Source organism: Oncorhynchus gorbuscha, unplaced genomic scaffold (genome assembly GCF_021184085.1).
Source record: "Oncorhynchus gorbuscha isolate QuinsamMale2020 ecotype Even-year unplaced genomic scaffold, OgorEven_v1.0 Un_scaffold_4117, whole genome shotgun sequence".
NCBI classification, from domain to species: domain Eukaryota; kingdom Metazoa; phylum Chordata; class Actinopteri; order Salmoniformes; family Salmonidae; genus Oncorhynchus; species Oncorhynchus gorbuscha.
Window position 1 is genome coordinate 1,144 of NW_025748215.1, and position 15,324 is coordinate 16,467.

The 15,324-nt window shown below is 41.4% G+C and overlaps 1 pseudogene; it reads right to left on the bottom strand.

The window, feature by feature from the left end:
- Positions 1 to 2,689: 2,689 nt before the first annotated feature.
- On the bottom strand, positions 2,690 to 15,123 carry LOC124028422 (annotated as a pseudogene).
- Positions 15,124 to 15,324: the final 201 nt, after the last annotated feature.

Here is a 15,324-nt window from a genome sequence, read left to right on the forward strand (position 1 = left end):
GTATGCACACATGACTGTAAGTCGCTTTGGATAAAAGCGTCTGCTAAATGGCATATATTATTATTATTATATAGATAGAACTACTCAGACATTCCAAATATCACTTGATTATCAGAGGGGTGTATTATGACATCAGATAGAACTACTCAGACATTCCAAATCAGGCTTCAATCATATCATGAAGGTGGATATTGATCCAACCATTTCCAAAGTAATGACCGGGCTGATGGAAACAGGATATGCCTGAACACTTTTATAAATGAAGACAGACGATTTGTTGGTTTGTTTTACATGGTGGGTCTTTTTGTGTCAGTAAATATTTATGAGCGAGAAAAGGCGGTGGAAACTCCTTTATGTGCAAATATTTATATAATAACCATCATATCGAAGTTAACTTGGAGTCACATGATGAAATGTTGATTGGTCCTCCCACTACGACTTGGGAACCCATGTAGTTTATTAGGCTACAGGTGAAATCAAATCATCAAATGCCGGGTAGAGATTATAACAGAACATGGCCAAGATGTTCAAATGTTCATAAATGACCAGCATGGTCGAATAATAGTAAGGCAGAACAGTTGAAACTGGAGCAGCAGCATGGCCAGGTGGACTAGGGACAGCAAGGAGTCATCATGTCAGGTAGTCCTGGGGCATGGTCCTAGGGCTCAGGTCAGTTGAAACTGGAGCAGCAGCATGGCCAGGTGGACTGGGGACAGCAAGGAGTCATCATGTCGGGTAGTCCTGGGGCATGGTCCTAGGGCTCAGGTCAGTTGAAACTGGAGCAGCAGCATGGCCAGGTGGACTGGGGACAGCAAGGAGTCATCATGTCAGGTAGTCCTGGGGCGTGGTCCTAGGGCTCAGGTCCTCCGAGAGAGAGAAAGAAAGGAGAGAATTTGAGAACGCACACTTAGATTCACACAGGACAACGAATAGGACAGGAGAAGTACTCTAGATATAACAAACTGACCCTAGCCCCCCGACACAAACTACTGCAGCATAAATACTGGAGGCTGAGACAGGAGGGGACAGGAGACACTGTGGCCCCATCCGAGGACACCCCCGGACAGGGCCAAACAGGAAGGATATAACCCCACCCACACAGCCCCCACACCACTAGAGGGATGTCTTCAACCACCAACTTACCATCCTGAGACAAGGCTGAGTATAGCCCACAAAGATCTCCGCCACAGCACAACCCAAAGGGGGGGGTGCCAACCCAGACAGGATGACCACATCAGTGAATCAACCCACTCAGGGGACGCACCCCTTCCAGGGACGCACCCCTTCTTCTGGTGACATGATGATGATTGATGCTTGGTTGCCATTTGACAAATAAAATAATGTCGCTCTCATCCATAATAATCTCATCATGTAGGTAGCCTACCAGCACTGTATCTTTGAGCTGTTGGCTACAGTGCAAGGGACAAGAGCACGTTTGCTATATAACTCAGCCTTACCTGCATCCCCACCTTACAGTTACTAGAGAGTAGAATAGGACTGTACACACCTGCATTCCCACCTGTACTAGAGAGTAGAATAGGACTGTACAGCCTTACCTGCATTCCCACATGTACAGTTACTAGAGAGTAGAATAGGACTGTACAGCCCTACCTGCATCCCCACCTGTACAGTTACTAGAGAGTAGAATAGGACTGTACAGCCTTACCTGCATCCCCACCTGTACAGTTACTAGAGAGTAGAATAGGACTGTACAGCCTTACCTGCATTCCCACCTGTACAGTTACTAGAGAGTAGAATAGGACTGTACAGCCTTACCTGCATCCCCACCTGTACAGTTACTATAGAGTAGAATAGGACTGTACAGCCTTACCCCCATCCCCACCTGTACAGTTACTAGAGAGTAGAATAGGACTGTACAGCCTTACCTGCATCCCCACCTGTACAGTTACTAGAGAGTAGAATAGGACTGTACAGCATTACCTGCATTCCCACCTGTACAGTAATGCAAATTAATTACTTAAAAATGATACAATGTGATTTTCTGGATTATTCTTTTAGATTCCGTCTCTCACAGTTGAAGTGTATCTATGATTAAAAATGACAGACCTCTACATGCTTTGTAAGTAGGGAAACCTGACAAATCGGCAGTGTATCTAATACTTGTTCTCCCCACTGTAGGTAGCCTACCCGCACTGTATCTGTGAGCTGCTGGCTACAGTGCACGGGACAAGAGCACGTTTTCTATTTCACACAACAGTTTTGATAAACCATCAGTAGAGTTGAAAATGCGATGGAAACCATTGGGAATTCAACAACAAAAGTTATTTATTTGTCACGCAAAGCCTTTAATCTGCAATGAGTCTGTTTGATAGAAACATTTCTGGTGGGAAAATGTATATATTGTTTTATGCAGATTTGAGAATATTCACGTGAAAATCTGTCGCAAATTGCACGGAAATTTAGCTACTAAGGTGGATATCGATCCAACACCTGCTGCTTATTCAAACCAGCCCACTGGGCACAGACGTCAGTTCAACATCTAGTTTCTATTTACATTTCTTTGAGTCGTCAACTAAAGTGAATTTAACATTAAATCAACACAAAATGTCACTTGTCATTGGATTTAGGTTGCAAGTTCAGTGAATAACCTTATGTTGATGCTTTTTACAAATCCAATCAGTTTTCTACATTGATCAAACATCACATGGAGTCATTTTCATTTCATATCATTGATCTAACATCACATGGATTTATTTAGTTGAAATTACATGGAAACAACATTTATTCATACAGTGGGAGGCTTGGGTCAATCCGTGAGCGAGTCAGTGTACATTTTCATGTCATTAAATCATCAGTGGGCCAACAATGCAAATGTCAACAATGGAACTAATGAATCACATCCAAATATCACTTGATTATCTGTAGTGCTGGAGGAATGACACCCAGATAAACACACACAGTCAGATAAACACAGAGTTTAAAAAAGGACCATTTAAACAGTTGGAATCTGATCTACTCTATATTCAAGCTGACATAACTCCATATACACTTCATGTTTTCTAATAGAAACAAACAAATATATGTTTGAGTATACTTTGTACAATTCAATTTCATATGGTTTCAACAGGTAAACACATGGTCAGTCAACAATATAAGATAATGGGAGCACTGTGTATGTCCCCTGATGAATTTTAAGTCAATGAGATGTGAAATATCAATTTACACACTAGAAGTAATTATTATACATGTGTGGATTTTCATATGACTTTTAAGTGACTGTGATGAGTAATATGTCTTCCCACAGTCTGAGCATTTGTAAGGCTTCTCCCCTGAGTGCAGTCTCATGTGTTCTTTCAGCTTTCCTAACCGGTTAAAACGCTTTCCACACTGGGAACAGTGGTAAGGTTTCTCCCCTGTGTGTATTCGCTCATGGGCTTTCAGGCTTCCTAACTGGCTAAAACTCTTTCCACACTGGGAGCAATGGAAAGGCTTCTCCCCTGTGTGTATTCGCTCATGAGATCTCATGTTTCCTAACTGGTTAAAACTCTTTCCACACTGGGAGCAATGGTGTGGCTTCGACCCTGTGTGTGTCCTCTGATGTCTGTTCAGGCTTCCTAACTTGGTAAACCTAGTTCCACACTGGGAGCAGTGGTAAGGCTTCTCCCCTGTGTGTATTCGCTCATGAGATTTCATGTTTCCTAACTTGTTAAAACTCTTTCCACACTCTGCGCAATTGAAAAGCTTCTCCCTGTGTGTATTCGCTCATGAACTTTCAGCTTTCCTAACTGGTTAAAACTCTTTCCACACTGTGCGCAATTGTGTGGCTTCTCTCCTGGTTGTGTCCTCTCATGTCTTTTCAGGCTTCCTAACTTGGTAAGACTCTTTCCAATCTGGGAGCAGAGGTGTTGTCTTGCTGGTTTGGAAGTCCCTGGTTCCGCAGAGTTTGGTTTTCCTCCTGCCAAAGACAGTGTTTATTTAAAGAGAGACATGAATGAAATCTCCACATGATAAAACTGCCTTATGAGGTTTAATCAGATCCCTCAATAGCCCAAGGCCAGTTTTCAAACATTTCATAATTTAAAACAAATGTTGTAGAGCATCCTGGTAACTACTGATATGTTTACATGACTTATTTTGAATTCTGTTTTATGACGTCACTGGGTTCCAACCGAGCAGGTGGTTCTAAATTCAACCTTCAGTTAACTAAACAGTTCTAGGACACTGAAGACACTGAAGACACAGACATCGCTAGATTCCTATCAAGCAGGTGGTTGTAAATATATAACCTTCATAGCTGTATGATACAGGATGTGACCTACACATAAAAAGTCATTTAAAGTGGAAGTCCAAAACTTGTTTTTACGTCGAAGACACAAAGCACATCAGTAACATCTCCCCGTTGTTGAAAGGGTTGATACAGAATGTGACCTACACACTTCCTTAAACATAAAATAAGAAATAAAGGGAAGTTCACACATATCTAACATTTTGACTTTCATTAATGTCACGATATTTTGGGTAAAGTAAAAAAAAGAATGTGAAATATTTTGGGAAGATTAAAAATATAACTATGTAAAGTGTTGGTCCCATGTTTCATGAGCTGAAACAAAATATCCCCGAATTTTTCCACATGAATGAAAGGTTATTTACCTCAAATTTGATGTACACATTTGTTTACATCCGTTAGTGAACATTTCTCCATTTGCCAAGATAATCCATCTGACAGGTGTGGCATTTCAAGAACCTGATTAAACAGCATGCTCATTACACAGGTACACCTTGCGCTGGGGCCAATAAAAGGCCACTCTAAAATGTGCTGTTTTGTCATACAATGCAACAGATGTCTCAGAGGGAGGGGAGCGTGTAATTGGCATGCTGACTGCAGGAATGTCCACTGGAACTGTTGCCAGGGATTTTAATGTACAGCACCAATCAAAAGTTTGGACTCACCTACACATTCAAGGGTTTTTCATTATTTTTACTATTTTCTACATTGTGGAATAATAGTGAAGACATCAAGACTAGGAAAAAACAATATGGAATCATGTAGTAACCAAAAAAGTGTTAAACAAATCTAAATATATATTAGATTATTCAAAGTAGCCACCCTTTGCCTTGATGACAGCTTGGCATTCTCTCAACCAGCTTCACCTGGAATGCTTTTCCAACAGTCTTGTAGGAGTTCTCACATATACTGAGCATTTGTTGGCTGCTTTTCCTTCACTCTGCGGTCCAACTCATCCCAAACCATCTCAATTGGGTTGAGGTCGAGTGATTGTGGAGGCCAGGTCATCTTATGCAGCGCTCTATTACTCTTCTTCTGGGTCAAATAGCCCTTACTCAGTGTGGAGGTGTGTTGGGTCATTGTCCTGTTGAAAAACAAATGATAGGCCCACTAAGTCCAAACCAGATGGGATGGCGTATCGCTGCAGAATGCCGTGGTAGCCATGCTGGTTAAATGTGCATTGAATTCTAAATAAATCACAGACAGTGTGACCAGCAAGGTACCCCCACTCCATCTCCTCCTCCATGCTTCACGGTGGGAACCACACATGCGGAGATCATCCGTTCACCTACTCTGCGTGTCAAAGACATGGTGGTTGGAACCAAGAATTTGGACTCATCAGAACAAAGGACAGATTTCCACTGGGCTAATGTCCATTGCTCATGTTTCTTGGCCCAAGCAAGTCCCTTCCTATTGGTGTCTTTTAGTAGAGATCATCCGTTCACCTACTCTGTGTCTCACAAAGAACCCGAAAATCTTAAATTTGGACAAAGGACAGATCTAATGTCCATTGCTCGTGTTTCTTGGCCCAAGCAAGTCTCTTCTTCTTATTGGTGTCCTTGAGTAGTGGTTTCTTCGCATAAATTCAACATTGAAGGCCTGATTCACACAGTTTCCTCTGAACATGTTGATGTCTGTTACTTCTACTCAGTGAAGCAGTTATTTGAGCTGCAATTTGAATAATGAACTTATCCTCTGCAGCAGAGGTCTCAGAGGGAGTTTGCAATTGGCATGCTGACTGCAGGAATATCCACTGGAGCAGTTTCCAGAGAATTGAATGTTTCTCTCTCTACCATAAGCTTAGGCAGAAATGAACACTCAATTAATTATAGAGAATTTGGCATCCAACCGGCTTCACAACCGCAGACCACGGTTGACAGCTCAGGACCTCCACATTGTCTTAGACCTGCCACCCAGACAGCTTCATTGGCTGGGCTGGTCTTGGCTCCCCAGCGGGTCGGCCTGTCTTCCAAGTGGGTGGGTGTTCCCTTGCCCAGTAATGTCAAGTACATAGGCTGAATGAATTTATTTACAATGACTTGACTTACTGACTGATTTCCTTATATGAACTGTAACTCGTTGAAATTGTTACATGTTGCGTTTCTACTTTTGTACCAGACAAACGTTTGGACTCATTCCAATGTTTTTCTTAATTTTTTACTTATTTTCTACATTATTATTCTACAATGAAGACATCAAAACTATGAAATAACACATGTAGTAACTAAATATATATTTTATATTTGGAGATTCTTCAAAGTAGCCTCCCCTTTTGCCTTGATGACAGCTTTGCACACTCTTGGCATTCACTCGGCCATCTTCATGAGGTCAAATCAAATGTTAAACATGTTTAGCAGATGTTATTGCGGCTTAATGCTTGTTTCTCTACAGTGTAGTAATAACTAACAAGTAATATCTAACAATTTCACAACAATACACACACATCTAAAGTAAAGGAATGGAATTAATAATATATAAATATTTGGACGAGTGATGTCAGAGCGGAATAGACTAAGATACAGTAGAATAGTATAGAATACAGTATATACATATGAGATGAGTAATGCATAGACTAAGATAATGTAGAATAGTATAGAATACAGTATATACATATGAGATGAGTAATGCATAGACTAAGATACAGTAGAATAGTATAGAATACAGTATGTACATATGAGATGAGTAATGCATAGACTAAGATACAGTAGAATAGTATAGAATACAGTATATACATATGAGATGAGTAATGCATAGACTAAGATACAGTAGAATAGTATAGAATACAGTATGTACATATGAGATGAGTAATGCATAGACTAAGATACAGTAGAATAGTATAGAATACAGTATATACATATGAGATGAGTAATGCATAGACTAAGATACAGTAGAATAGTATAGAATACAGTATATACATATGAGATGAGTAATGCATAGACTAAGATACAGTAGAATAGTATAGAATACAGTATGTACATATGAGATGAGTAATGCATAGACTAAGATACAGTAGAATAGTATAGAATACAGTATGTACATATGAGATGAGTAATGCATAGACTAAGATACAGTAGAATAGTATAGAATACAGTATATACATATGAGATGAGTAATGCATAGACTAAGATACAGTAGAATAGTATAGAATACAGTATGTACATATGAGATGAGTAATGCATAGACTAAGATACAGTAGAATAGTATAGAATACAGTATGTACATATGAGATGAGTAATGCATAGACTAAGATACAGTAGAATAGTATAGAATACAGTATATACATATGAGATGAGTAATGCATAGACTAAGATACAGTAGAATAGTATAGAATACAGTATATACATATGAGATGAGTAATGCATAGACTAAGATACAGTAGAATAGTATAGAATACAGTATATACATATGAGATGAGTAATGCATAGACTAAGATACAGTAGAATAGTATAGAATACAGTATATACATATGAGATGAGTAATGCATAGACTAAGATACAGTAGAATAGTATAGAATACAGTATATACACATGAGATGAGTAATGCATAGACTAAGATACAGTAGAATAGTATAGAATACAGTATATACACATGAGATGAGTAATGCATAGACTAAGATACTGTAGAATAGTATAGAATACAGTATATACATATGAGATGAGTAATGCATAGACTAAGATACAGTAGAATAGTAGAATACAGTATGTACATATGAGATGAGTAATGCATAGACTAAGATACAGTAGAATAGTATAGAATACAGTATATACATATGAGATGAGTAATGCATAGACTAAGATACAGTAGAATAGTATAGAATACAGTATATACATATGAGATGAGTAATGCATAGACTAAGATACAGTAGAATAGTATAGAATACAGTATATACACATGAGATGAGTAATGCATAGACTAAGATACAGTAGAATAGTATAGAATACAGTATGTACATATGAGATGAGTAATGCATAGACTAAGATACAGTGGAATAGTATAGAATACAGTATATACATATGAGATGAGTAATGCATAGACTAAGATACAGTAGAATAGTATAGAATACAGTATGTACATATGAGATGAGTAATGCATAGACTAAGATACAGTAGAATAGTATAGAATACAGTATATACATATGAGATGAGTAATGCATAGACTAAGATACAGTAGAATAGTATAGAATACAGTATATACATATGAGATGAGTAATGCATAGACTAAGATACAGTAGAATAGTATAGAATACAGTATGTACATATGAGATGAGTAATGCATAGACTAAGATACAGTAGAATAGTATAGAATACAGTATATACATATGAGATGAGTAATGCATAGACTAAGATACAGTAGAATAGTATAGAATACAGTATATACATATGAGATGAGTAATGCATAGACTAAGATACAGTAGAATAGTATAGAATACAGTATATACATATGAGATGAGTAATGCATAGACTAAGATACAGTAGAATAGTATAGAATACAGTATATACATATGAGATGAGTAATGCATAGACTAAGATACAGTAGAATAGTATAGAATACAGTATATACATATGAGATGAGTAATGCATAGACTAAGATACAGTAGAATAGTATAGAATACAGTATGTACATATGAGATGAGTAATGCATAGACTAAGATACAGTAGAATAGTATAGAATACAGTATATACATATGAGATGAGTAATGCATAGACTAAGATACAGTAGAATAGTATAGAATACAGTATGTACATATGAGATGAGTAATGCATAGACTAAGATGCAGTAGAATATTATAGAATACAGTATGTACATATGAGATGAGTAATGCATAGACTAAGATGCAGTAGAATATTATAGAATACAGTATATACATATGAGATGAGTAATGCATAGACTAAGATACAGTAGAATATTATAGAATACAGTATATACATATGAGATGAGTAATGCCAGATATGTAAACATTATTAAAGTGACAGTGTTTCATTCCTTAAAGTGGCCAGTGATTCCTAGTCTATGATAGATATTAATAGTCTATGTATTTATGCCTATAGGGCAGCAGCCTCTAATGTGATGGCTGTTTAACATTCTGATGGCCTTGAGATAGAAGCTGTTTAACAGTCTGATGGCCTTGAGATAGAAGCTGTTTAACAGTCTGATGGCCTTGAGATAGAAGCAGTTTAACATTCTGATGGCCTTGAGATAGAAGCTGTTTTTCAGTCTGATGGCCTTGAGATAGAAGCTGTTTAACAGTCTGATGGCCTTGAGATAGAAGCTGTTTAACAGTCTGATGGCCTTGAGATAGAAGCTGTTTAACAGTCTGAAGGCCTTGAGATAGAAGCTGTTTAACAGTCTGATGGCCTTGAGATAGAAGCTGTTTAACAGTCTGATGGCCTTGAGATAGAAGCTGTTTAACATTCTGATGGCCTTGAGATAGAAGCTGTTTTTCAGTCTGATGGCCTTGAGATAGAAGCTGTTTAACAGTCTGAAGGCCTTGAGATAGAAGCTGTTTTTCAGTCTCTCGGTCCCAGCTTTGATGCACCTGTTCTGACCTCGCCTTCTGGATGATAGTGGGGTGAACAGGTAAGTGGCTCGGGCGGTTGTTGTCCTTGATGATCTTTTTTGGCCTTCCTACGACATCGGGTGCTGTAGGTGTCCTGGAGGGCAGGTAGTTTGCCCCCGGTGATGTGTTGGGCAGACCACACCACCCTCTGGAGAGCCTTGCGGTTGCGGGATGCTGTTGTGCCTTCTTCACCACACTGTCTGTGTGGGTGGACCATTTCAGATTGTCAGTGATGTGTAGGCTGAGGAACTTAAAGCTTTCCACCTTCTCCACTGCGGTCCCATCGATATGGATGGGGGCGTGCTCCCTCTGCTGTTTTCTGAAGTCCACAATCAGCTGTTTTGTTGACGTTGGGTGTGAGGTTAATTTCCTGGCACCACACTCCCAGGGCCCTCACCTTCTCCCTGTAGGCTGCCTCGTCATTGTTGGTAATCAGGCCCACTACTGTTGTGTCGTCTGCAAACTTGATGATTGAGTTCATGGGTGAACAGGGAGTACAGGAGGGGACTGAGCACGCATCCTTATGGGGCCACAGTGATGAGGATCAGCGAAGTGGAGGTGTTGTCTCCTACCTTCACCACCTGGGGGCGGCCCGTCAGGAAGTCCAGGACCCAGTTGCACAAGGCGGGGTTCAGACCCAGGCTTAATGATGAGCTTGAAGGGTACTATGGTGTTGAATGCTGAGCTACAGTCAATGAACAGTATTCTTACATAGGTATTCCTCTTGTCCAGATGGGCCAGGGCAGTGTGCAGTGTGATGGTGATTGCATCGTCTGTGGATCTATTGGTGCGGTAAGCAAATTGAAATGGGTCTAGGATGTCAGGTGATATGATCCTCAACTAGTCTCTCAAAGCTCTTCGTGACGACAGAAGTGAGTGCTACAGGACAATTAGTTGCCTTTGATTTCTTGGGTATGGGAACAATGGTGGACATCGTGAAGCATATGTTGAATATGTTCAGCCAGTTGGTCTGCTAAATGACTTAAATGTAATGTAAATGTAATATGTCCGTAAACACACCGGCCAGCTGGTCTGCACATGCTCTGAGGATGTGGCTTGGGATGCCGTCTGAGCCGACAGCTTTGCAAAGGTTAAGACGCTTAAATGTCTTACTCATGTCAGCCACGGAGAAGGAGATCTCCACAGTCCTTGGTAGCGGGCCGCGTCGGTGGCACTGTGTTATCCTGATAGCGGGTGAAGAAGGTGTTTAGCTTGTCTGGGAAGCAAGACGCCGGTATCCGCGACGTGGCTGGTTTTCCCTTTGTAGTCCGTGATTGTCTGTAGACCCTGCCAGATACGTCTCGTGTCTGAGCCGTTGAATTGTGACTCCACTTTGTCCCTATACTGACGTTTTGCCTGTTTGATTGCCTTACAGAGGGAATAACTACACTATGCCATGTTTCCTTGAAAAGGAGTATGCTACAATCCCCAATGTCTCTCTGGAAGGGAATCCTCACCATGAGATCGTCAACTTTACTATCCAGAGACTGAACATCTGCAAGCAATATACTCAGAAGAGGTGGGTGGTGTGCATGCCTCCTGAGTCAGAGTAGAAGCCCACTCCGTCCGAGTACCTCTCTTCCACAAGTAATATACTCAGAAGAGGTGGGTGGTGTGGGTGCCTCCTGAGTCAGACTAGAAGCCCACTCGGAGTACCTCTCTCCCACAAGTAATATACTCAGAAGAGGTGGGTGGTGTGCATGCCTCCTGAGTCAGACTAGAAGCCCCCTCAGAGTACCTCTCTTCCACAAGTAATATAGTCAGAAGAGGTGGGTGGTGTGGGTGCCTCCTGAGTCAGACTAGAAGCCCCCTCAGAGTACCTCTCTTCCACAAGTAATATAGTCAGAAGAGGTGGGTGGTGTGGGTGCCTCCTGAGTCAGACTAGAAGCCCCCTCAGAGTACCTCTCTTCCACAAGTAATATAGTCAGAAGTGGTGGGTGGTGTGGGTGCCTCCTGAGTCAGACTAGAAGCCCCCTCAGAGTACCTCTCTTCCACAAGTAATATAGTCAGAAGAGGTGGGTGGTGTGCACGCCTCCTGAGTCAGACTAGAAGCCACTCAGAGTACCTCTCTTCCACAAGTAATATAGTCAGAAGAGGTGGGTGGTGTGGGTGCCTCCTGAGTCAGACTAGAAGCCACTCAGAGTACCTCTCTTCCACAAGTAATATAGTCAGAAGAGGTGGGTGATGTGGGTGCCTCCTGAGTCAGACTAGAAGCCCCCTCAGAGTACCTCTCTTCCACAAGTAATATAGTCAGAAGTGGTGGGTGGTGTGGGTGCCTCCTGAGTCAGACTAGAAGCCCCCTCAGAGTACCTCTCTTCCACAAGTAATATAGTCAGAAGAGGTGGGTGGTGTGGGTGCCTCCTGAGTCAGACTAGAAGCCCCCTCAGAGTACCTCTCTTCCACAAGTAATATAGTCAGAAGAGGTGGGTGGTGTGCACGCCTCCTGAGTCAGACTAGAAGCCCCCTCAGAGTACCTCTCTTCCACAAGTAATATAGTCAGAAGAGGTGGGTGGTGTGGGTGCCTCCTGAGTCAGACTAGAAGCCCACTCAGAGTACCTCTCTTCCACAAGTAATATAGTCAGAAGAGGTGGGTGGTGTGGGTGCCTCCTGAGTCAGACTAGAAGCCCCTCAGAGTACCTCTCTTCCACAAGTAATATAGTGAGAAGAGGTGGGTTGGGTGCCGCCTGAGTCAGACTAGAAGCCCACTCAGAGTACCTCTCTTCCACAAGTAATATAGTCAGAAGAGGTGGGTGGTGTGGGTGCCTCCTGAGTCAGACTAGAAGCCACTCAGAGTACCTCTCTTCCACCTGCATTTTTCTGGATCAGCCTCTGGAATCAGTTAAATTGGGGGCTACGAACAAAGGATCAGATTCAGGAAAGTTGAATTCCTGGTCGTAATGCTGGTGAGTTACCAGTGACTCTGATATCCAAAAGCTCATCCCGGCTGTATGTAACACAACAATAATTATGGGCTAATAATGTTTAAAAAAATAACACATCCCCAAAAAATAAATATAGTGTAAAGTTTCCTAAGAGCTAAAAACACGGCAGCCCTATCCGTCATTTCCCCTGGAATGCATTTCAATCATCAAACAGGTGTGAAGACATCCACTATGAAATAACACAAACGGAATTATGTAGTAATAAAAAAAAGTGTTAAACAAATCTAAATGTATTTTATATTTGAGATTCTTCAAATTATCCACCGTTTGCCTTGATGACAGCTCTGTACACTCTTAGCATTCTCTCAACCAGCTTCACGAGGTAGTCACCTGGAATGCATTTCAATTAACAGGTGTGCCTTGTTAAAAGTTAATTTGTGTTAATTTCTTTCCTTTTTAATGCATTTGAGCCAATCAGTTGTGTTGTGACAAGGTAGAGTTGGTTTAGAGAAGATGTGATGAAACTGTTTCATGAGGACCGCCACAGGAAAGGAAGACCCAGTTATCCCTGCTGCAGAGGACGAGTTAACGGCACCTCAGATTGCAGCCCAAATAAATGCTTCATAGAGTTCCAGTAACAGGCACATCTCAACATCAACTGTTCAGAGGAGACTGTTTAGAAGAGACTGTTTAGAAGAGACTGTTTAGAAGAGACTGTTTAGAAGAGACTGTTTAGAAGAGACTGTTTAGAAGAGACTGTTTAGAAGAGACTGTTTAGAAGAGACTGTTTAGAAGAGACTGTTTAGAAGAGACTGTTTAGAAGAGACTGTTTAGAAGAGACTGTTTAGAAGAGACTGTTTAGAAGAGACTGTTTAGAAGAGACTGTTTAGAAGAGACTGTTTAGAGGAGACTGTTTAGAGGAGACTGTTTAGAGGAGACTGTTTAGAGGAGACTGTTTAGAGGAGACTGTTTAGAGGAGACTGTTTAGAGGAGACTGTTTAGAGGAGACTGTTTAGAGGAGACTGTTTAGAGGAGACTGTTTAGAGGAGACTGTTCAGAGGAGACTGTTCAGAGGAGACTGTTCAGAGGAGACTGCGTGAATCAGGCCTTCATGGTCGAATTGCTGCACAGAAACCACTACTAAAGGACAGCAATAAGAAGAAGAGACTTGCTTGGGCCAAGAAACACGAGCATTGGACATTAGACCGGTGGATATCTGTCCTTGGGTCTGATGAGTCCAAATGTGAGATTTTTGGAGAGAGCTGCATCAGATGACCGGGCTTCCACAAATCAACCGGCCTCAACCCAATTTAATTTTTACGTTTTTTAATGTATCCGTTATTTTACCAGGTAAGTTGACTGAGAACACATTCTCATTTGCAGCAACGACCTGGGGAATAGTTACAGGGGAGAGGAGGGGGATAAATGAGTCAATTATAAACTGGGGATTATTAGGTGACCGTGATGGTTTGATGGCCAGATTGGGAATTTAGCCAGGACACCGGGGTTAACACCCCTACTCTTACGATAAGTGCCATGGGATCTTTAATGACCGCAGAGAGTCAGGACACCCGTTTAACGGTGTCCTGACAATTGAGATGGTTTTGGATGAGTTGGATGGCAGAGTGAAGGAAAAGCAGCCAACAAGTGCCCAGCATATGTGGGAACTCCTCCTAAAATCGACTGAGACTCCAGTCACCCAAGTTATAGACTGTTTTCTTTGCTACCCCACGGCAAGCGGTACTGGAGCGCCAAGTCTAGGACCAAAAGGCTCCTCAATAGCTTCTACCCCAAAGCCATTAGACTGCTAAACAATTCATACAAATACCCACCAGACAATTTACATTTAACTGCACTGTTGGTTAAGGTCTTGTAAGTAAGCATTTCACGGTAAAGTCTACACTTGTTGTATTCGGCGCATGTGGCAAATAAAGTTTGGTTTGAAGACTGTTGGAAAATAATTCCAGGTGAAGCTGGTTGAGAGAATGCCAAGAGTCTGCAAAGCTGTATTTGTATTAGTCAGGGACAGCCCTACTGGGAACAGATACCAGTGGGCAGATCTATTGTATTTGTTCAAACTAAACTACAGCACTTACTTTGATGTGTCAAATCTGATCCTTTCTTCTCTTCTCCTCCTCTCACAGTTCCACTCAGCTCCGTTGTTTTCCTGCAGTCCACCAGCAGCACAGACAACCTCTTCATACCCAGCAGTAAGGTGCTACCGGGAGAGGCGTGACACGAGGACTCTGGGAGGGAGGAAGGGCTAGCTTTGTCCTGGTAACCATAAAGAGGGGACACAGACACATATCATTATGGATGCTGATGTCACTGTTGACATATAGTGCTTTACAGAAACCCAGCCCAGACCCAGATAGATCAAGCTGTACCATCTGGTGTTCTGATCTGGAGAGACTCTTCTCTGCCTCGTCAACATCAGGATGTTGTTGAGGCTCCCCAGAGGATCCAGGATAGTCATGTCTCTCTCCTGTGTGAACGAGAACATCAAACAGATGGTGAACTTATGATCTTATGATATTTTAAGTAGAAATGATGCACCAACATTGAATTTTAAAAATGTAAATTTTTTAAGAGCCTGTTATATTAGATGAGGGGAACTTTAATATAGACCACATGGAGAA